At 33.6% G+C, this 23514-nt stretch overlaps 1 protein-coding gene across 6 annotated transcripts in view; it reads left to right on the top strand.

Moving 5' to 3' along the window:
• The window catches only part of LOC128171377 (uncharacterized), a 253998-nt gene that overhangs the window by 162864 nt on the left and 67620 nt on the right, over positions 1-23514 (top strand). For 5 of the 6 annotated variants that reach the window (XM_052837162.1, XM_052837161.1, XM_052837164.1 and 2 more), the window contains one exon: positions 1810-3431. The exons of the other annotated variant lie outside the window; for it this stretch is intronic. The gene's annotated coding sequence lies outside the window, so the exon portion shown is untranslated. Of the gene's footprint in view, positions 1-1809; positions 3432-23514 lie in introns of those variants that run through there. 6 annotated transcript variants of the gene reach the window in all.

The raw sequence follows: 23514 nt of genomic DNA, 5'->3' as shown, positions 1-23514 counted from the left end.
GGTTATGATGTCCATGAGGCCCTCTACCAAAATTGTGAAATTCATGACCCCTTTGTTAGGTGATTAGGCTCTAGGGTGGGGCCAATATGGCCATATAGTAAAATGCTTTAAATATTAAAAAATCTTCTTTTCTACTCCCACACATGTGGGCAAAAAACTGAATACATGGTTATGATATCCACAATCTCCTTTACCTAAATTGTGAAATTCATGGCCCCTGGGTCAGGGGTTCAGGACATGAGGGGGTGGTGGCAATATAGTGTTAATGCATATAACGTTTAAAAATCTTCTTCTCTATTCTCACACATCTGTATAAAAAACTGAATAATAATTATGTTTACCAGGAAGTCCTCTACTGAAATTTTAATTTTCATGTCCCCTGGGGTATAGGTTTTGACTCTCAGGCAGGGCCAAAATGGATGTATAGATGTTAATGCATATAACGTTAAAAAATTATCTTCTTTACTCCCACACACCTGAAAGGAAAACTGAATTCATGATTTTGTAGACCAGATCTTTTAGTTTTTCACCAAAATTATAGGTTTCCCAGTTCTTTTTGAAATGTGGTCGTCATTACAAATTTATAATTTTTCTACTCCAGTATGAAACCTAGTTAATTAGATGCACATGAGACTCCTTGACAAGTTTGTGTATGGGATATATGCTACTCAGGTGACCGTTAAGGCCAGTTGGCCTCTTGTTTTTGTAGATAGTTAGGGCACAATATGTTGATTTGCATGTTTCTAGGAAATTTTAATTACAATGTTTTGTCTTCAAATTTTGAACCATTAGAATTTAGTATGTTGCTGTTTTAGACAAATGATTAAATATGTGCATAATTGCAGAAAGTTTTGATCTGATAATGTTTTGCTAATAATGCCCTTTATCATTTTTAGCTAACTGACCTGAAAGCTCAAGTGAACCTTTCTGATCACATTTTGTCTGTCGTCTGTCTGTCTGTTTGTTTGTCTGTCCTCTGTCCGTCAACTTTTCACATTTTCAACATCTCCCCCAGAACTACTGGGTCAATTTCAACCAAACTTGGCACAAAGCACCCTTAGGCAAAGAAGATTCAAAGTTTTGAAAATTAAGGAACGTGCCCCTTTTCAAGGGTAGATAATTAGGATTTATGTATCCCAACCTGAGAGAAATTCAAAGCCACCCTCCCATCCCGTTAATTAAGGTGGTTTGGAACATCTGTCAATAAAAATGTGGATTAAAGTACATTACTACTGAAATACTTTCATTGGTTTAGAATTTTCTTTCACAATATTTAACCAAAAAATTTTGGAAAAGTAATAAATTTTCAAACCCGACTCGAACTCGTGACTTACAGGTCCGTAGTGAGCCCTCTAACCCACTGCACTACGCTGTAAGGTAACAATGATGGGAAAGAAACTATTTATAAAATTACACTTGATTTATTATTTCGATAAATAATATGACACAACATGAAGGTGTCCCATACCACCTTACATGTAAAGAATGAATTTTAATCAAAATTTTGATTTATTCTGTTCATTTAACAAATTTTTCAAAAGAGCGGTCCCCATACAATTCGCATCAGTTGCAATCAGCCAGTACCAGAATTACATGCTTCCAGATTTACTTTTTTGTGTACTGCGTCATCAGAAAGCGGTGTAGAATGCCACCTTAATGCATACTCTGCCATTCATGATGTGTATCGTTGTCAAGTAATGGGAGAACATGGGGTGTTTGAGTTTGCTCACTTTTTCTTTCCTTCTTGTCCAAGTATTTGGTATTAATCATTTAATACTATTATAAATTATTTTTTTTTATTTCTTGCAGACAAGCTGCTTTTTAAACGCCTTCAGGGGGAGACAGTAGAAAACCTTCCCGGATTATCCATAATTCCAATGGAGTTACAGAAGCCAAATAATTACCGGTCATCAACAGACTTTGTGTTCTGTGCGTGAACTCTACATAAACAACGTTTCATGAATGGACTCTGTATCTGTGTAGGTGAACAAAAATAACGCGTCATCAATGGACACTGTTGCTGTGTGTGTGAACTCTGCACAAAACTAACGCGTCATCAATGGTCTCTGCGTTCTGTGTACATGAAATCTGCACAAAAATAATGTATCTGTGTGCGTGAACTCTACATATATAACGCGCCATCGATGGACTCTGTATCCGTGTGCGTGAACTCTACATATATAACGCGTCATCGATGGACTCTGTATCCGTGTGCGTGAACTCTACATATATAACGCGTCATCGATGGACTCTGTTTCTGTATAGGTGAGCTCTGTGTGACTGTGTACCTAAACTCTTTATGACTAAGGCATCATCAATGGACTCTGTCTTTTGTGTACGTGAACTCTACTGTAATTTGTTATCATACGTTTTTTGTCAATTTTATCTAAGTGTAAATTTTGTCAGTATATATTAATATGTTTTACATATCTAAGCTCCTGAAATTTCTGGTATCATTCGGTGCTAGGACGGAGATGTCCATTACAATTGTAGCCAATGTGTCACATATTGTTTTTTTTGTAATTTTGATTTTTACACAAGAAATCTTGTATGTTTTAATAAACATTATATTCAAAGGGGAATAACTCAAAATGTGTATTTTTCAGTCAGGATGAAAAAACAGTTATTCCCCTTAGATAATTTTCATAAGATGAAATTTTACTTAAAAATGAGAAATGAATTTGATGGTGTTTATCCGTGACAGTTTTATTGGCAGGATTGATCATTTGGAAAGAAGTGATCTGATAAGCTTTTGATAAGAATTTGATAAGTTTTCGATGGGTTTTTTTATACAATGTTATGTAGTTTTAATTTAAATATATTAATAGTTGATGTTAGTTTTTAATTCATTAAGTTTGAGCTGTGCCTGTGTAACAATTGGTGCATCATATATTGCTTGTTATGCTCAGAAGGTAGGTCACAATGACCCAATTAGAATCATGGTAGTTTATGGTGAAACTATTTTAGAACATATCTATTTATTTGAAAAAATAAACTAACTTGTGTTTTAGAAATGATGTACCATTAATTATACCAGAAGTCATATACTCATGTATATATCAATTTGAAAGTAGGTCATGATGACCTCAATTTGTATTTAGCATGTTGTTAATCCTATGTGTTTGTTAATGGTGTTTAAGCACATTTCTCACACTCTGTATCTCTGTTGACCAGATAGATCTATAGGACAACTCAAGTTAATGTCATTTATTTGGAGAAATATTGTACGCAAGTTTAAGCGAGATGATTTTTTTGGTGTTTACCCACACAATAAACCTGATGAAATACATTTATAACGTATATATATAGTATTATGTTTATTTTTATTGTGTTTACTCTTACCATGAAAAACATAATACTTGTATACAAATGATGTTTGGGGAAATGTAGCGAGCTGTAGATAAAAGTCAATAAACTTGAAGTAACATGTCTATATTGTTTGTCTTTTTTCATAGTCAGGCAGTACTGTAATACATGGTACAAAATGAGGACACGGATTAATCAGACAGACTTCACCATTGTTAACAGTTCAACGTATTCAGACAATACTAGCGCATCATGGAAATTATGCCAGCAGAGCAATTGCTATTCATAATGCCGTGTTCACTAAATAATCGTTGTTTATTACTTATATTTGCATTTTACCACTCACAAATACCCTGTATTGGCCTAGACCTAGACATTTAGGTATTGCATCAAAAATAAACATTCAGACTTTAATGTATCCTTTATGACGTCATAGTATACAGACAGAGCAATTGCGATTATAGAAAAATAATTGCAGTTCCTCTGTATAGGCTTACAGTGGGAAAGAACAATGGATATGCAAATATTTTATTATGGCAGCTTGGTTCATCCTTAAGCAGTATTATAAACACTGTTATTATAATATAGTTTTTTAGCTCACCTGAACAAAAGGTTCGAGGGAGCTTTACTGATCACCTGTTGTCCGGCGTCCGTCCGTCTGTCTATAAACTTTTTACATTTTTGACTTTTTCTCTAACACCACTGGGCCAAATTTAACCAAACTTCTTATGGAAAGATTTTAAATTATGAAAATAAAGGGCGCAGCCCTTTTCCAAAGGGAGATAATTGAGAAACAGTGAGTATAGGGTGTGTGTCTTTAAAATCTTCTTCTCAAGAACAACTGAACCAGAAATGCCAAAATTCACACAAAAGCTTGCTTATATAGTGAAGATTCTAAATTATAAAAATCATGACCCTCAGACCTAAACTGGCATGGGGTTTCAGTTGCGGTTCGAAGTTTAACATTGAAATACGTAGAAAAGATCATGTTTAAAAATCTTCTCCAGAACCACAACAACAGAAATGCCAAAATATACACCAAAAATATTTTCTATAGTGAAGGTTCTAAAATGTAAAAATCGTGACATTCGGACTGAATTTGGGGCCTCAGGCGGGGTTCAAATTTTGATTTAGAAATAAATAGGAAACTGTTTATGAATTTTCTTCTCAAGAACCACTGCACCAGAAATACCAATATTTACACCAAAGCCTGTTTATATAGTGAAGATTCTAAAATGTAACAATTGTGACTCTCGGACCAAAACTGGGGCCCCAGGAGAGGTTCAAATTTTGATTTAGAAATAGATAGGAAATGTTTAAATATTTTCAGCTCAAGAACCCCTGCACCAGAAATACCAATATTTACTCAAAAGATTCCTTATATAGTGAAGATTCAAAATTCTTAAAATTGTGACCTTCGGACCAAAGCTGAGGCCCGAGGCGGGGTTCAAAGTTTGGCATAGAAATTCATAGGAAAATGTTAAAAATTGTCCTCTCAAAAACCACTGCACCAGAAACGCCAATATTTAGACGAAAGCCTGTTTTTATAGTGATGATTCTAAATTGTTAAACTCGTTTAAATCTTCTTCTCGATAACCACTGCACCAGAAATGCCAATATTTACTCAAAAGCTTATTTATACAGCGAAAAAATTGGGTTCTGAGGCGGGGTTCAATGTTTAACGTATATAGAAAAAAATCTTTACAAATTTTCTTCTGAAGAACTACAATGCTTAAATTTGTGAGATTACAATGCAGGCATCCTTAAATAATGTAATCTATAAAGGCGTGACCAACGGACTAATACTAGGGCCCCAAAAGCTAGAGGTTTAAAGTTTAACATAGAAATATATATTATGAAAATTGTTTAAAATTTCCTTTATGTGAACTAAATAATCTACAGTTTGTGAAATTACTAAGCAAGCATCCTAAGATAGTGTAGATTTTAATTTGTTAAAGCTAACCAAAATCCACAGAACAATACTAAGGCCCCAAAAGGGTTGAAAGTTTAAAATAGAAATAGCATATGCTACGAAATGAAATGTTACAAAGAATTGTTGTTCAGGTGAGCGATGTGGCCCATGGGCCTCTTGTTTTCATAAGCATTTAATGTCAATTGTCATATGGTTGTGTTATAAATTTTGTTATAAACCGCGCTATACAAAAAAATACATGTACAAACCTTAATATCCACCTTGTTGCAGCAGGCACTTCAACACATATAACGTTACACCTCAGTCACGCACTTCACAGATGTATCTTTACCCTACAGCCACGCATTTATATACATATACTATAAACACACAGATTTTGACATATATACCATATACCACGCAATCAGGTAATTTAATGTTTACTTTTACTCCGCAATGAGGCAATGACGCACTTTGACGCATAAACCAGAAATTCATACAAACGCTCTTTAAGTCACTTACCGTTACTTCACAATCATGCATTTAAACATCACCTGTCACACACTTTAAAACATTTACAGCTACCCCATAGTCACTCATTTAATTGCATTTAGTGTAACCTTTAAGGTAGATACCGTTATTCCCGGAGTACGTCCATGGTATACAGTTTCCCTGCAATCAGGCACTTTGCATATACCGTTAACCCATAATGACGCACTTTGTATATACTGTTACCCCACAATCAAGCACTTTGCATGTACCGTTAACCAACAACCATGCACTTTGTATAAACCTTTAACCCACAATCATGCACTTTGCATATACGTTAACCAAAAATCTTGCATTTTGTATATATCATTAATACCGTTAACCCACAATTACACAATTTATATATTCCGTTAGTCCATAATTACACACTTTGTATAAACCGTTAACTCACAATTACACACTTTGTATATACTAATAACTACAAACGACGCACTTTGCATGTACAGTTAACCCATAATCACGCTCTGTATATACTGTTAACCCACAAGCACGCACTTTGCTTATACCCTTTTATCCACAATCAGGAACACTGTCTATACCATTTATTTATAATCACGCATTTTGCATATAACATTTACCATCAATCACGCACTTTGTATATATTATTAACCCATAATCATATATTTCGCATATGCCGTTAACCAACGACCTTGCACTTTGCTATTACTCTACATATACCGTTAACCCACAATCACGCACTTTGTATATACAGTAAACCCACAGACACCCACTTTGCACATACAGTCAACCAACAATCACGCACTATGTATATACCGTTCACTCAAAATCACGCAATTTGCCTATACCGTTTACCAACAATCACACACTTTGTATACACCCTTAACCAAGAATGACGCACTTTGTACATACTGTTAATCCATAAACACGTACGTTGCATTTACCATTACCCGCAATCCCGTACTCTGATTGTAACTCGCAACCACAAACGTTAGAATTACATTGGCACCTTGTTATCACGGATTCCTTTTTTTTAAATTGCCAAGAGATTGCAAAAGAGGTTTCACTGTCATTAAAGCAACAGACGTTAGTTGGAGACTTCATTGTGTGTAATCATCAAGAACCTCTGTTGATAAAAGGGCAAAGATCTTGTCGGAAAAATACACCGTCATGGTCCAGCAAAGTCCAGCAAAATTATCAGGTAGAGACAACCAGACAGTAACGTTATGGTTGATACGGTACACGGCGATAAAACAGAACTATGACACTTACAATGAATACAGAATACATAATTGTCCCTTAATATTTATGACATTAAAATGTCAGTAAATACTATCTTCCACTAAGTCGCGCACTGACTGACGTTTTTTCATACTTATTGGTTAATTACCTAATTGTCGAAGGTTTTTTCTCTCCATTTTTCCCGATTGTGACAACGAGCACAAAGGGTGTGACCGGTCAGCACAACACACCTACACAGCACCTACTTCGGACCTTTGGTTTTAAACACTGTTTCATTATCACCACATGTCATTAAGTGGATGATTAAAATAGAACAGGCACATTACAGTAAAACACACTTATAACAAACAGGCTTATAATGAACTGACGTTTATAGCGGAGGGATTTCCCTCATTGCTTTTAAACATATCGTTGAGCTAACGGATATAACGAATACTGTTTATAACGAATACTGTTTATAACGAATACTGTTTATTTAAGAAATAAGGTATCATTTTTGGATGTATATCGGAATATAAATACGGGTTGGTCACGTGATCAAATCAATGAAGATTTCATCACGTACCAACCCGTATCTATATCCCGATATACATCCAAAAATGATACCTTATTTCTTATATTTACATTTGTTGCAAATTATGACAAGAACAATTCTCCATTTTTTCTTTTTTGTGATGACCTAGAAAGCCATTTCGATTAATATGACGTAACAAAAAATAGTGCAACAATGCTGCAAGCATTTGATTATCGTGATCAATAAATATGACACTACTTTTGACGAGACAACACTTTGTTATCATTAAAAAGGGAAACAGAAAAGAAAATTCACTTGTACAATTGGAAAAACCAATTGAAGCTTGGCGGAATAGTACCACTTCTGCTGAAGGCGCAGAGCGGTTAGACATTTGAACAAAAACGATTGAAAGTTGCGTTAGAGTCTACTAAGACATTTTCAGGGGACACTCTATCGCTGAATCAGATTCAAGAGCATAATCATATGATTTCCTCCGACATTATAGAGGGAAGCGATTTTAACTTCGAAGTTTTTTTTACGGAATAAATCGGACAGGAAAGCAGAAGGAGTTAAATTTGACCGTGATCAGTGAATGGACTAAACACGAAAGGTCTGTGATATTGCGTTTGCAATTTTGACCTAGGAATATCATTAAGTCAGAAATGAATTTTAACTGAATTAACACCTTTGACAAATTGCGATTGTAATTTTCAAGAACGCCTCGTTACGATGTCGATCCATGAATATTTTGTTTACATGCCTAACGTGTTATCTAACATGAATCATTTATTCCCGCAATTTATGTTACATTTTTTTAAGAAAATGATATCGAATGAATAAAATTTCGTATGACAAAATACAGATACGTTTATTTTTTTATGCCTAAATTCTGTTTTTATAACGATATCTAATAGGTGTGTTTCAGCACAAGTACAAGTCGATTACTAGTTTGTGCACATAGAAAAAGAAGTTACCTAGATTATACATGCGCCCTTTGACCCCTTGACTCAAAATGATGTTATACAGGAATAACAGCGGATTGCGCAAACAGCGTTATATAAGGGAAAACCATTTGCAAGTGTAAATTTATTGGAATACGCTCTACCCGTTTAAAATCCAGGCCTCAATCATCCACCTGTCTTTTATTGCATTGTTTTCTTTGTTTATTGGGCTTTAATTGAGTTTGTCTAAATATTCGATGTCTAGCAAGAAGGACATTACATAAAATAGTGTGTAGTACCTTAATGCTTATTATTAAAAGAGTCAATTTCTGATTTGGAAAGACCCCCAATGTTATACTTCGATTATTTGACAATAAGTAAAGTGAAAGTAAGTGAACGACTTCTGTAGATGACCATCTTCCACGGTCTGATAGAAATCCATTGTCCAGATCACGACCAGCTTAACTAATCACGCATTACTGTATAAAAATGAAAATATATGGATCAAAATATTAACTATTTCATTCTATCTGGACGAGAAACAAAGCAGAGATAAACTCATTATTGAAGGATTTGACTTAAACAACCAGCACGTACGAGTATACGACTCCAATTCATACTCAGCAGGCCTCACTGATCCAGAAGATTCAGTCCTTAAAGTAACTATATGCGGCGTTCCACTCTCTGTGGACGATTCGGCCATATATGACATGCTTAAAAAAGTAGGGGTACGTCCTAAGAGCGAGATCAAATACGAAAAAATTAGAAATCATACATCCAATAAAATGACCAAAGTATTAAATGGCAACAGATCTATATATAGAACCACTTGAACAAAACAAGGCCTTGCCTCGATTCAGTTACTGCGCAGGTGTCAAATGTAAGATCTTCCATCGCAAACAAAATGTCGAAAAACCACCAACTACCTGTACCAACTGCTGGGAAACTGGACACTCTTTCAAGCTATGCCAGAATAAATCGCGTTGTTCCGCTTGTAAGGAAACTGGACACAAGCCCGGCTCCAATCTGTGTCCTCAATAAATCGAAGATAACTCTAATGAAGTTGAAGCATTTGATGGTAAAGAACATGTGCTTTCAAATTTCTTCCCATGTGAGCTTATGGTCTTTGGTGAATCTTTTGAATCAGCTGAGCAAGCTTTTCAGCTTACAAAGGCTGTTCGAGCGGGAGACCTTTTGACGGCGGAGAGGATTTGAGCAGCGAAATCTGCGTTGGAATGTAAACAAATCGGAAACTCCGTCCTACCATCCACTTCCTGGCATCAGGACGCGCCTAATGTTATGGAAGATATTGTGAAAGAAAAAGTGAAACAAATATCTGAAATGAAAAAGAAAATTACGCAATTGTTTACAATGAAAAAGAGTATATGATCAGTTTTTGGGGAACCGGTCTAAACTCGACGCAAACCGTGCACACAAATCCGAAGGCGTAGCCAGGGCAAAATGTAATGGGCAAGCTGCTGCAACGTGTTGCAGAATCCTTTTATGCAAGCTCACAGCGTACAAGTTCCCGGAACAGGAAAACCACAGTTAACAACGCCAGCAAAGCCAACCAGAAAGTAATTAAAGATGTAGACTATGGCTTGTATTAAATTTTCATCTCTGAACTGTAGAGGTGATATTATTTTCTTACAAGAAACGCATTTTGTTGATAAAAAACAGAGTATTTATGATTTAAGATGGCATGGTTCTGCTGTTCATAATTTTTCTGAATCTTCACATAGTAAAGGTGTGTCTGCTTTCTGAAAGGCTGTAAATTGTAACATATGAAATAGTAATAACAACAATAATAAAAAAAAAATTAATATTGTATTATTAGTATTAGAATATAATGAATTAGAGGGCGACCTGGCTCTCGTACTTTCATGCGGTATAGGACAAAAAGAACTGTGACTGTAGAAGCAAGTCCTACCACATAGTACCGCATTTAATATTTTCTATATTCACAATTGTCAAGTCCTATTACATGTATCTTCGTAAATTGTATTTAAATTATGATATATGATAAATTAAGTTAGATATGTGTATGATCTACTATGATTATAATTATATTACTTCACTTTATTAACTTAACTTTGTAAAAATATAAATGTATATAAGGTATCCTCATTTTTTTTTTGCTACATAGTTACCGCAGGTAAGGTATACAAAGTGGGCCTCTGCGGAGGTATTACCTCAAGCAAATTGTATGGGTCAATTCACAGGATTTAATAAATAGAGGAGGTGATACACATGCATTTGTTACGTTAATTACATTGTAAATGAACAAAACATCATCAGCACCAACCAAAGAGAAAATAAAAGTACAAACATGTTAAGGTGGTATGGACCACCTGTCGATATTACTGTTGATAAAAGTACGAACCTTTACATTTCTTTCTTTAAGAATCACTAGTATATCACAATATGGAGGTGTCTCATACATAAGAATCGTAACATTTTTGAACAATCAAAATCTATAGAAGATTGAATACAGTGATTTAAACAACGCATGAGATTCTAACAATGCAAAAAAAAAATTATCAGGGGGGCGAACCTAAACTGATGAAAATAGCTAATTATATCAAAGCGATCTATTGACTCCCAATCTTGGGTCTAAACTAAATTTCTAAGAATCATAAAGTTACAATCTCTCCTTCTGTTTCCACTCTGTTGAATAATGAAGCCGATCCATATTTATATCCGAAAAAACTGATCTCAGAAACTTTTAAAATGCACAGATAATTTCTGGTTTTAACATAGACAACCTCCCATATAGCAATAAATATTTATATATTGGTAATTCGTCCTGTGAATGGCACTTAGCAAAATAAATAACTAACATCATAAGCAGGTGCTTGGTATTGTAAGTGGCTACCTGACAACATGTGTTAAACCATTAAGTCACTAAGTAGATGTCCTGGGACTTTCATCATAGGGATATATGAAACAGTTATAACTCTGGGAAAGGAGGTCAAACACATTTTTTACGGTGATTGAAGATTTATTTGAAGACCTGGAAAAAAAACCCTACAAAACATTTTTTAAGCTACAGTTGCGATGAGATAAAATGAATAGAAAAGGAGAAATAATGTGAAACCAATAGTAAAAAGTGTACTGTAGTTACAAATCGCCTGTACATTATCAGCATTGGCTAAGTGCATTTCTGAATAGCATACAATTAAAATTGAGGATATATTGCAGTTTCTACTTGTGTCAGTTGGTGGTGCTCCAACAGTGCTGCTATCCTGAAAGTTGACAAGGATATGATAACGTTACTAGCATTCTGTAAGGGACTTGTCACGTTCCTTTAATGTACATCACAGACGTAAGAAATATTTAAAGAACTGATAAAAACTTAATTAGTTTACAGTCAGAGTTAAAAAAAAATGAACAAACGTTTACAAATTAGTGGCAAAAAGCCACTTTCAAAGATACGTATTATTAAAGGAAAATGAATGATTGAAGAAAGTCCACGAAAAGCTGAAACCTCTTCTCACAAATTATGCTAGGAAATAGAACGACCAATAGAATACAGATACCATTGTTACGTCACATTCCGAAATGCGGTAATTCTGCCTCAGTCAGTTCAATAGCATTGAATGGAAAAACGTGATAATTTTGATCCATAAAAAAAGGACATAAATGAATTACAGTAACTCGATAGGTCATCATCTAAACATAGTTATACTATTAATGCAATTAATAACGAATATATTTAACTCGATTGAAACGATCACATTTGTAACATATATTTGCTTACATTACAATGATTAGTGTAGCCTTTTACTTTATAACATGATTGGATCAAAACTAAAGTAAACAATAACTAACACTGTATGCATGAGCACTAAAACTCCCAAAAATTAACGATCAAAAATGCCTCAATGTAATATCATTCTACCAAAATACAGAAGGAAATAAAATAGAATAAGAATAACGAACAATTGAAACCCCGGTACCCCTTCATATTGCTCTTGAAAATAGGAATTCTGTTTGCATAATGATTTACAAGGAAATGTACACAGATCTGTATCTTTAACACAAATGTAATATTATCAAAAATACCAAAGGACTACATCATTCATAAAAGATAAGGAATCGTTGTTCTTTAAGTATATATTCGTAAAAAATTCATTAAATACGATGGATTGAATTTAGATGATATATGGTTCAAACTTTGCGCATTTCTAAATTATTGTATCTCCCGCCTTTAGCCCCTGCTCCCTTCCTGTGCCCCTGTGGTGGGCCTCCGTGTGCTGAGTATGGCGGCGGGGGTCCCGATGGGCCCTATAATAATAAAAAATAAGGCTCAGTATAGATACAATTCTTCAAATATATAACGTGACAAATTGTATTAGTACTACTTTTTAAAATGAAGAAAAAATGTTAGTAAATGCATGCAATCAAATCGCTTGGTTATGCTTACAAATTCTCAAACAACCTACAATAACTGTTTGAGTTGTACACACACATTATATAATCATTCGAATTTCAAAAGCGTCACTTTTAGAAATATCACAACAAATGACATTGATCTTTTTGTGCAATGCAAGTTTTCATTCTTAATTGCAATTATCACAAGATGTTAAAATTTTGTTAAAAAGACAAATTATGCCCATTTACCATTTGTTTTGTGGCCGACATTAATTGAATAACATTGTAAAACTAAAGAAAAGATTATTATTAATTTTTTATAAGCTTTATAGCAGATTCATTGACCATACCATACAATAAAACAGAACTTAAAATATTATCTTTATACAATAAAGCAGAACTTAGAATCTTATTTTTAGAAATGCAATAAATAAACTTAAATAGCTGCATCACAGTGTTCGTTTTATTTTCAGGGAAAGAGTAGATTTCTTATGCATAAATTACAACTTCTAATTTCCCTCTCGCACACACTTATCAAAATATATATTAACGAACTAATTCTTTAATATTTATTCAAAATATAACATTCAAATGATCACTGACATTTATCTATTAAATTATGAATTATCAAAAATATTTTTTTAATGTTTACTCGCACATAATTTTAAAAATAAAAATAAAAAAAACCCAGAATGTTAATAATTATTTGAATATTCCCCTATACTCTTAATTGTTGAATACTTGATTGAAAACAAAACCCACATCAACACGTGGTGTTATCTTGTTATACCCATGATGCATCCGGCACCCACCACCGTTACTATAAATGTCGTAGTATGATAGGCGAAAAGGGCAAAGAAGAATTGGAAGCACCAGCGTAGGTTAGGAAACGTAACCATATATATTTGGTTGCTTGTAAATAAAGGACATACACAAAGAAAAACCAACCATGCATCTGATCCAGTTTTTAACAATTAGTTATATTTTTTTGCTATACGTAACTGTAGAAGCTTCAGTTTTGAAGTTGACGTCTAATTCTAAGCGTAAAATTCGTCTGATACAGGTGTTCATCACAAAATAACAGAAGACGTGTACAGATCTTATAATCAAGTAATGCCTTTAAGTACAAACACTGGTTATAATATTAGGGTAACGTTTAGGGTTGTTTTCAATATATACAACTTTATGTAACTTGGTTATCGGGTTTACTGAAATAAGTGTATTACGTAAACAGCTCATCTCTAACATGCAACCACATGACTGGAACTCACACATTGCCAGTGAATGTTCCCTTTAAAGTCATATCCCAACTAAAAACAACATTCTATTCAATGACATGTCTATTTAATTCCATGGTAGCATGTGCATGGAATACAGTTTCTTTCGGCTGATTATATTTCTATCACTAAATGATTAGTCATAACCCAAAACAACTCTATAAACCCATCTCATCTGGCATAATCATATCTGAATTTGAACACGTACAATTTGCCACAAACCCATCAGGCGATACTACCAATGAAGTTAGAGATCCATCTAATGTATAGAGAACCGACTGATCAGGCGATACTACCAATGCAGTTAGAGATCCATCTAATGTAAAGAGAACCGAGTGATCAGATAATACTACCAATGAAGTTAGAGATCCATCTAATGTAAAGAGAACCGACTGATCAGGCGATACTACCAATGAAGTTAGAGATCCATCTAATGTAAAGAGAACCGACTGATCAGATAATACTACCAATGAAGTTAGAGATCCATCTAATGTAAAGAGAACCGAGTGATAGTTTATCACGGAATGATGCCATCTATCATTCACTTTCACAACATCTTCAGAGGCATCAACTTTATCATCTATATCAAATGATAGATGAAAACAAAGTTAAAGAAAACATGACTATCATGTGTGAAGTGGTGCACCCTCCTTATAAGGAAGTGCTCCTTTATGAAAGGGTAAGAATGTGCTACACTGAATCAAGAAGGCAAGTATGGGCAAACAGATGGAGCTGTTAGCCAGCTGCTAGCACGTATTACTTGCAAAGGACATATATGTAACATGAATAAACGATTCCTGATTTACACGTATCTGTATGTTAAATTGATCACCCACAAAGAGAGCAGTTTGCTGAACTCGTTTTGCGTTCAATTGATTTTTATTAACCTCCATGTTTATTCTTGGTGTGTACCTTAGTATATCTTATCTTTATTCATTGTAAAGAAGTTGTTCCTCTTCTATTAAAATGATGTTGATATTATAACCTTTACAATGTAATTAACATCGTCATTATAAAATATTTTTTTTATTGTTTGTTTCTCTCACGTGTATTCTTGTTGTGTACCTAAGCAGTTATTCTTCTATTAAAACCAGCTCTAACTTTTTCATTACAAATGATAAAAAAGTAAGTACAATTAGATAAGACATTAAAAGTTATCTTATGAGGGCAGACTAGGACGGAAGTTGTAAGTACATGCATCTAGTAAGGTTTCTGTATGGTCTCAAACTTCGATCTATTGGACCGACAACGTATCTGAGAACACGGGTACATGTATGTTAGGGCTTACCAATTGATTTCACAACGATTTGTAGAAAGTCATTCCTCTGTACGTCCTACAACATGACGTCATAATTAACGTTGACCTCACAATATGCGTCCTTTCGATAGTTCTGTGAGAATGTAACGTGTCACGTTATAAGTAAACATTAATAAAACTGTTTGTTTCCTTTAAATAGACGCTGTTTTTTTAAAAGTAATGATACCAACTTCAATGTTATCAGTATTATCAAATAATCAGCAGCTTTAGACCTCGTATGATATTGAGACTCTACCTTCTAGTGTAAACTGATAAGTCTTTAATGATATGTTATAATGCATGCGACAGCTTAAACACATGTAAGATTTCAAAACAATTTTAGTTAATTGCATAATGGCACGAAAACCTGTAATATAAAAATTGTAAACCTTAAAAACTAAAAAAGGAATGAGGTAATTAAACATTCGTTATTGCCTGAATAGTCAACAGACCAGAATTTTCCCCTCGGTGCAGGGAACAGCTCAGTATGATCTACTACCTTCGGCTGTTGGCTTTGGACAATAGAACACACTGAGCTGTTCGCACCTGTGGAAAAATATTCTGGTATATTGACTGCTCAAGCAATAAACAATTGTATAATATGTTTAATATTTCAGTTCTTAACATTCTTATTTTGTCAAACACATGTACACAGCATACAGAACAACAATTCAGGGCGTGCCACAGACTATAGAGCAAACCAACCAATCAGATGTCACTTTTATTGTTGGGTCTGAGATGTCAGCCCGACAAAGTCTGCATGGATTCGGGTTCACCTGACTGCAGGTTTCATATGCATTATTGCAGACCGGATATATAAATAATCTAAAAATACAAACAAAAGAGCCTTTGTCATGACATCACTGGGTAAGATATTGATTATAATGTGTAACTTTGATTGATTTAAGAATTTCCTGTTTAAAAAAAAAATGAATTTAATTTCTTTCATGTCGTAATTCAATATACCTGCAAAGTTGCAAATTATTATAAAGTGAAAACAAATTTCTATAGCAACTAATAAAGAATCAGATGTCTAAGTCAGATACACAAATGAAAGTCACTTAAAGTTTGTAATAAAACAGAGTTGTTCAGAGCATGCAATTTTTACTCATGTTAAAGCGATTCCAACTAATATATTTTGAATGATTTTTTTTCTTCGCAAATACTTTATAATATATACATATGGTAGAAAAATTAATAAACACATTGTTCATGTTAGCTTCCATCTAAAACAATTGAGTATTGAATTACAAGTAATTAAGTGTCTTTTAGAAATTTTAACCCGGCCAAACTTTCAAGTCAAGATCAAAGGATATACCTGAAGTCATTGCAAGTGATTGTTTTACTAGCATACATAGATAAAGAGGAACAATATATATATGTTTCGAACAAAATACAAAACTTTAACATGAAAAGGAGAACGAGAGAAATACAGAAAGTGATAGAAAACAGAGATAGAGAAACAGATATAAAGGCAAACAGAAAAGAGAAATATAGAAAAAGATAAATTAACTTGTTGGACGCTAGGTTACTAAGTGTACACCCACTGTCGGGCTCAAAGCATTATTATGACACAAACCTCATCAGATTACACTAATAAAAACAGCTGTTTAGCCTAAAAATATGACACGAGTAATTCTTTACCATACAACTCTGCTTATCAAAGCGTGTGAATTGTGTCTGAGATCAGACTGGCGTCCATAAATGTATTATATTTAAGTTATTTAAGTATGACTCCCAATACTTTTTACGGAAATTACTTGTAATTGACAGCTATAACAAAACTCACAGGACTGAAATCTACACGATTCACATTTTACACTAGTGGTCGATCGGTCAAGACATTTAGTAACCCAAGGGAATTTAAGGACTGCACAAAATAATCGGGATAGTTTAAGACTCAAATTTTCATATTAGTTAAATTAACTTTATTATTACGATCAATTCATTAATATGTTTTATGATTAATGCCGGTTATGAAATTTCTGCAATGCAATTGCCTTCATACCGTGCATGAATTATAAAAGAGTGGATTTTAATCATCTAATTATTTTTCTCTTCATACTTTTCATGGGTGAAGCTTGAAATATCAAAGTAACATTAAGAAATGTCAACATGTGGGTTTATTGGTGCGTAATCTCAATATTATAGCTATCAGTTAGCAAATTGTCAATGCACTGAATTGAAGACAACCGTGAAGTATACTAAACAAACCTATTTTTCAAGTTCATATTAACAGAAATGTGTTGCTTTTGGTTAATTTGTGCAATGAATAGATATCCTAAACATAAAGATGAACAGATTCGTCAAACCACGAATATTTTATCTAAATGGGCCAATAAAAGAGCCTTTTGACGGAAATCGCCTTCTAATTATTTCATATGTTTAAAAAAGAAAATCTTAAAAAAACCCAGAAAGGTTGTTTTGCCTGCAGACTTTATAATTTGGAGATTAAAAATTAATCTCAATTAATGTAATTTGATTTTAGTAATTTATGAGAGCATGCCTAAAATTGTATGATCAAGTCTTGATTTCTTTAATAAAACAATAATGGATATAATAATCATTATTCTTTAAAAAAAATTATATCCATGGAAAATTTTAAGCACACCTAACAATCATATAAAGCATTTATCAAACGATGATAATTTAAAACGAATTAAAAAAAAATCAAAAAAATTACTTTATATAACCTCTTTTAGCAGACAGCTTTTTTTTAATTTTAAATTCAAAAATCATTTCATCCTCACACACCACACACGCCTATCAGCTTACAGTCTGGCATTCCAATTATTCGCGCCATCGTAGGAAAACTGGTGTCGTATTACATCAAAACACCTTGTAGTATGTAGCCATTGTAGGGCAACCAGTCTGGTGTATCAACATTTAAAACATGATGCAGGGGGGGGGGGTGAGAACTCATGCGTGATTGGGTGAAAATTGCTAATAAACTGAGCATGAGTTATGTTTTTAATTTAAACATTGCTGGGCAAACAATAAACAATTCAAACTGAATTATAAAATACATTGGATCGGAATATAATGAATTCCAAATTCGATGTACAGCTTGAGTGAATTTATACTTGATATCTCTGCTGGAACGATACTAGTTTCTTCTAAAAAAAAACAAAACAAGTTTTTTGAAATGGTGATAACAAGAGAAAGAGAGAGGGACAGAGAGAGAGAGAGAGAGAGAGAGAGAGAGAGAGAGAGAGAGAGAGAGAGAGTGTTTTAATATTTGTTTAATATTTTACATCTTCACATTCATCTTATGTCAAACACATGTAATAAGATATACAATACAACAATTCAGGGCGTGCCATAGACTATAGTGCAAACCAGCCAATCAGATGACACTTCTATTGTCGGGTGTGAGATGTCAGCCCGACAAAGTCTGCACACATTCAGGTACACCTGACTGCAGGTTTCATATGAATTATTGGAGGCCGGATATTTTATTTATCTGACAAAAAATACGTTTGTCATCATTGGGTAAGATATTAATTATTATAGGTAAATTTGATTTGATTTAAGAATTTCCTGTTTTAAAAAATTGAAGTGAAGTCTTGTTTTAGTGGTGGTGGTTGGGAGTGGGGGATATGCCAGCGGGGATATAGAAATAGCGTTAAGTATATGAGATAACTTGTCCTTTGTTCCAGTGTTCCAGTTTCTCTTTTTATTCCTTATAGACTAAAGAGTTCTGATTTTAGCGTGCTAAATCGGATGTTAAGGGGAAAAACTACAATCTATAGCTTTCGAGAAGTAGAGCGGAACTACAGATTACATTAAACGACACAAGGAATATAGAAGTAAGTCACGACAAACTATGTATCATGTCAAATTATATAAGGTAGTCTATTAGATGTATCATATCACATTACATAATACAGTCTATTAGATGTACATGTCATAGACATGATACAGACACAAGTAACATTAAAGTAAGTCACTCCAAACTACTAGTATATACCATGTCAAATTATATAAGGCAGTCTATTAAATATTCATGCCATTGAATAGACTGCTTTTGAATCAATTCATTATTTCTCGAATCCGTTTTTTGCGTGTTGTGTCTTTCTTTTATAAAAATGGAGGAGGGGATGTTATTAAATTTGTGTAAAATGTGGAGTATATTTGTTAATGAACAATTATATGACATGATAATGCATGTATGTAATGTGGTATTATCTTATAAACCTGTTTATACTTACTGGAGGTTAAACACAGTAATGACAAATCAATTACAAATATACCGGAAGTATTTGCCTTTTTTAATAAAAATCAAAATGTTTTAATAAGATTTTGATAAAATAAAACTTCCCACATATGGTAGTAAGGTCCTTCGACTAAGCATTTCGTCGACATACAACTGTTGCTTATGTTTTGTCGAAATATTTTAGGATATCCGTTATCATGCATGCATAAATAAAAAAAACAACAACTTTACACAGATGATAATGATGAATACATTCATCTTTGATACGGAAAGATGTGCCCGGAAGCAGATACTTTTTTGATTTTTGTATGTACCTGGAGAGAAGTTAAACTGAAACGTCACTCACATTTTTTTGGGGGGAGGGGGGAGGGGGTGGGTGGGTGGAAACGTATGCTAATAAGTTCTTTTCCGTGTTTAAATGCATATATGTTCATAAAGTACTTCCCTGGTTATTGATTAAAATTAAAAGTAAACATAAACTTAATGAAAGCTTTAATTTACTAACAACAAACCGAGCACAGTGCAACATTTTAATTATCAGTACAAGAGTTATCGTTCCTAAATCATAGAAACCTTTTGTTCAACATAACTGTTTGAGGTGCATTTCCTCCCTGATGCTATTAGAATGGTAAAAAAAATCGAAGTTGCAACTATTTTATGCATTTTGAGGTTAACAAGGCTTAATATAGAATGTCGTAAACTAAATTACTTTGTTCTGATCTTTGGCACAATAGTGTGAACATGAAATTTAGTAACTGTGGCATAAACGTGAAATGGACAGGGAAAGGGCGATTTCAAACATGTTGTTATCTTCTTCATTACAATATTGGTAGAATACTGTGGAATCATTAAATTTCGTGGGGGCCAATTTTCGTGGATTGCTTAAAGTTTACAGGTTCGTAGGGACGTGGTTTCGTGTATTCTCTTAAACCTACGATGGAAATATGACTTTGTTATCCTAATTTTTTAATTCGTGGAGGATGTTAATTCATGGATGAGAGGTATCCACGAATTCCACGAAAATTGAGCCACCACAAAATCTAATGATTCCACAGTAGATCAAGATCAAAAGGTCAAGTTTACATCTCAGTGTCACTTTTAAGGGGGTTACGACTTCTTCAATAGCTTAGAAAGAAACGTTCACGACAAACATGTTACTGGTTAAATTTGTTTTCAGTTTTGAACAACCTTGACCTTTGACCTTGACCTTTTTGTCATGCAGAGAAATCATTGATGCAACTGCAAGTTGTTCCGTGTATCTGCAATTACTCGTTTTCATATTTTGAATTCGATCGCGGCGACTCATCACAAGTGTATTCAAAACAATGTATACGGTGTCAATTGAATCAATGTAATGTGATGTACACACCCTTATGTATAAGCAGGGAAGGGGTAATTGAAAAAAGTATTCGTAATTGAGTGTAATTAATTACATTTTTCAAAGTAATTGAAAGTAATTTGTAATTGAGTCTTTCTTCAATTACAAGTAATTGAATGTATTTAAATACTTTCAAAAAATATTTAATTTTCAATTACTTTTCAATTACATCTCAAATACTTTTTTTCCAAGTTTAAAGTATAAAAAATGTGTCTTATAATGATAAATAGATTTTATACATGTTTGGCATGGACTTTTGTTTATACAATAATTAAATGTCCCATAATGTTTCATATGTTTATACAGCATAACACACTGCCCAGGGCAATAGGTAAAGATCTAATTTTGTGGATGTGTGAACTCCTCTAATACCCAAGAACCCCCATTGATTTTAGACTTAAGGGAGTCAAAATGTCTCATTCTGGTGAATTATAGCAATTACTTTTTATATACTGATATGCTGTACTGTCGAAAGTTGTACTTTCTGAATATTAAACATGGTTTTAATATGTGAATAAAAATTAATTCGCTATAGAGAGAATATTATTCAGAACCAAAAATGAACTCAATGGTACTCAATGAATTTAGTGTTAAAGAAAATTTTTCCAGAAATTTTCAAGAAATCTGATCTGAACTGAACTATACAACCTATAAAAACATAACCGTACAAAAAGCTCTGTATATCTTAATGCTGTTAATATAATTCTATATGTTCTCAAGATTTAAAAAAATAAAACTAAAGTATTTGAAATGTTATTAATTACATTTATCAAAGTAATTGAGAGTAATTAATTACATTCTAAAAAATCAATGTAATTGTAATTGCAAGTAATTGATAAAATTGTCAATGTATTTGAAAGTAATTAATTACTTTTCAAAGTAATTGACCCCAACTCTGTGTATAAGGTCAGCCGTGTTAACATAAGCAAGTTATGCAAGATTGATATGCGTAGTGAATGAATAAACGTTAAATGACTGGTTGACATGGTAACACCTTTAATAAAGGAAACAGTAATGCTGCTTTTATACAGTGTTTCTGGATAGCATGACTAAGAAGTGTACACTCGCCTGGTCAAAGTTTTGTCGTGAGAAGCTAACTAAGATGTTGGCAGCGTCCTCAAATTTCAAATAAACAACTGCTGGATATCCCTCTTTTGTGTTGAATTGCATGAGATCAGAAATCAATTAATTAATGCTGATTCTTGAACAAAAAAACCTTTAAGGTTCCAAATCGATAACAGCCAGTCAGGTACACCTGAGAAGTAAATAAATGATAAGAGAGAACATGTTAAAAAAGTTTAAAGTATAAGTAAAATAAGTGGTCTTTCGTCACCAACATTGTGAGGGTTTAGAGGAGAAAAAGAAAGAGAGAGAGAAATACAGACAGACAGAAACATAGGCGGAGAGAACGAAATAGCGAAAAGAGAGAGAGAGAGAGAGAGAGAGAGAGAGAGAGAGAGAGAGGGGGGGGGGGTTGAGTACATAGCTGAAGAGGTTAATAATTTGACTGCAGGTTTTAACTTTGCTGTTAATATGTTCAAGGGTAATTAAAAACAAGTACACAACAACATGTTAATACTTAGCGCCAATCTTCAGAATCCTATAACCCAGTATTCTTATTAAAGTTCCCCTATAATTGTTTCCATAATTCCCTAAATAAATTGCGTAGAAGGGGTGGCCATTTCCATAAAAGAATATTTTTTATATGTGAAAAATGTCTGATTTGAATCAAAGTGCTAGAGACAGGGTTTCCTACCACCCCCCCCCCCCAACCCCCCGGGGTGACGATATCTATAGGGTGAAGGAAGAGTTGATCATTGTCGGCGCCGAAAACGTCCACAGCTCAAGGATAAGGAGTTCTTGGATATAGATATTAAATGATGCAGTGATTAAAGTGCACCATATTGACCCAACATGCAAAAATCGGCTCTTTATCCTATATTTAAGGCAACAAGCTAATATTTCAAGTGGGTACAAATAACACGGTCACTGGCAGATAGCAGAGAATCACTTTTGTTCTCTCTATTCCCATTTTACTTTTAACAGAATTCCTCATCTTTGCAAGAAACAATTTTAGTGTCCATTCTATGTCCTGTTTGTGGAAATAGAACTGACACAAAACCCGTAGCTTGAAACAATGGAATCGCGTTCATATTTATTAAACAAATAAACTACCCAGGGGGCAAAATCCAGACACCTTACAAAACCATTGGCTTTCTATGATGAGAATTATTAAAGGTATAAATGCCGTTTGAAATCTATTAAGCAACAAATGTTACACACTTTCTGTAAATTATACAGTTTAATCAAACGCATTTAAAAGTATTTAATATAGATTTTAATTAATTCATTCGGTCGGTAAACGACAATTTTGAAATATTCAAAAGCACAAACTAATGTGACAAGCTAATTTTAGAACGTACACAAGATGTCGACCCGAAAACGTGGTTGGTCTGTGGGCAGTGAAATAACGCGTACAAAGAGAGAAGAAAGAAACAGTTTGACAGAGAACGTTGTAAAATTAGAGTATATATTGAAGAACACCTTGAG

Source organism: Crassostrea angulata, chromosome 2, assembly GCF_025612915.1.
Source record: "Crassostrea angulata isolate pt1a10 chromosome 2, ASM2561291v2, whole genome shotgun sequence".
NCBI classification, from domain to species: Eukaryota; Metazoa; Mollusca; class Bivalvia; order Ostreida; family Ostreidae; genus Magallana; species Magallana angulata.
This window is presented reverse-complemented; position numbering and strand designations above follow the sequence as displayed.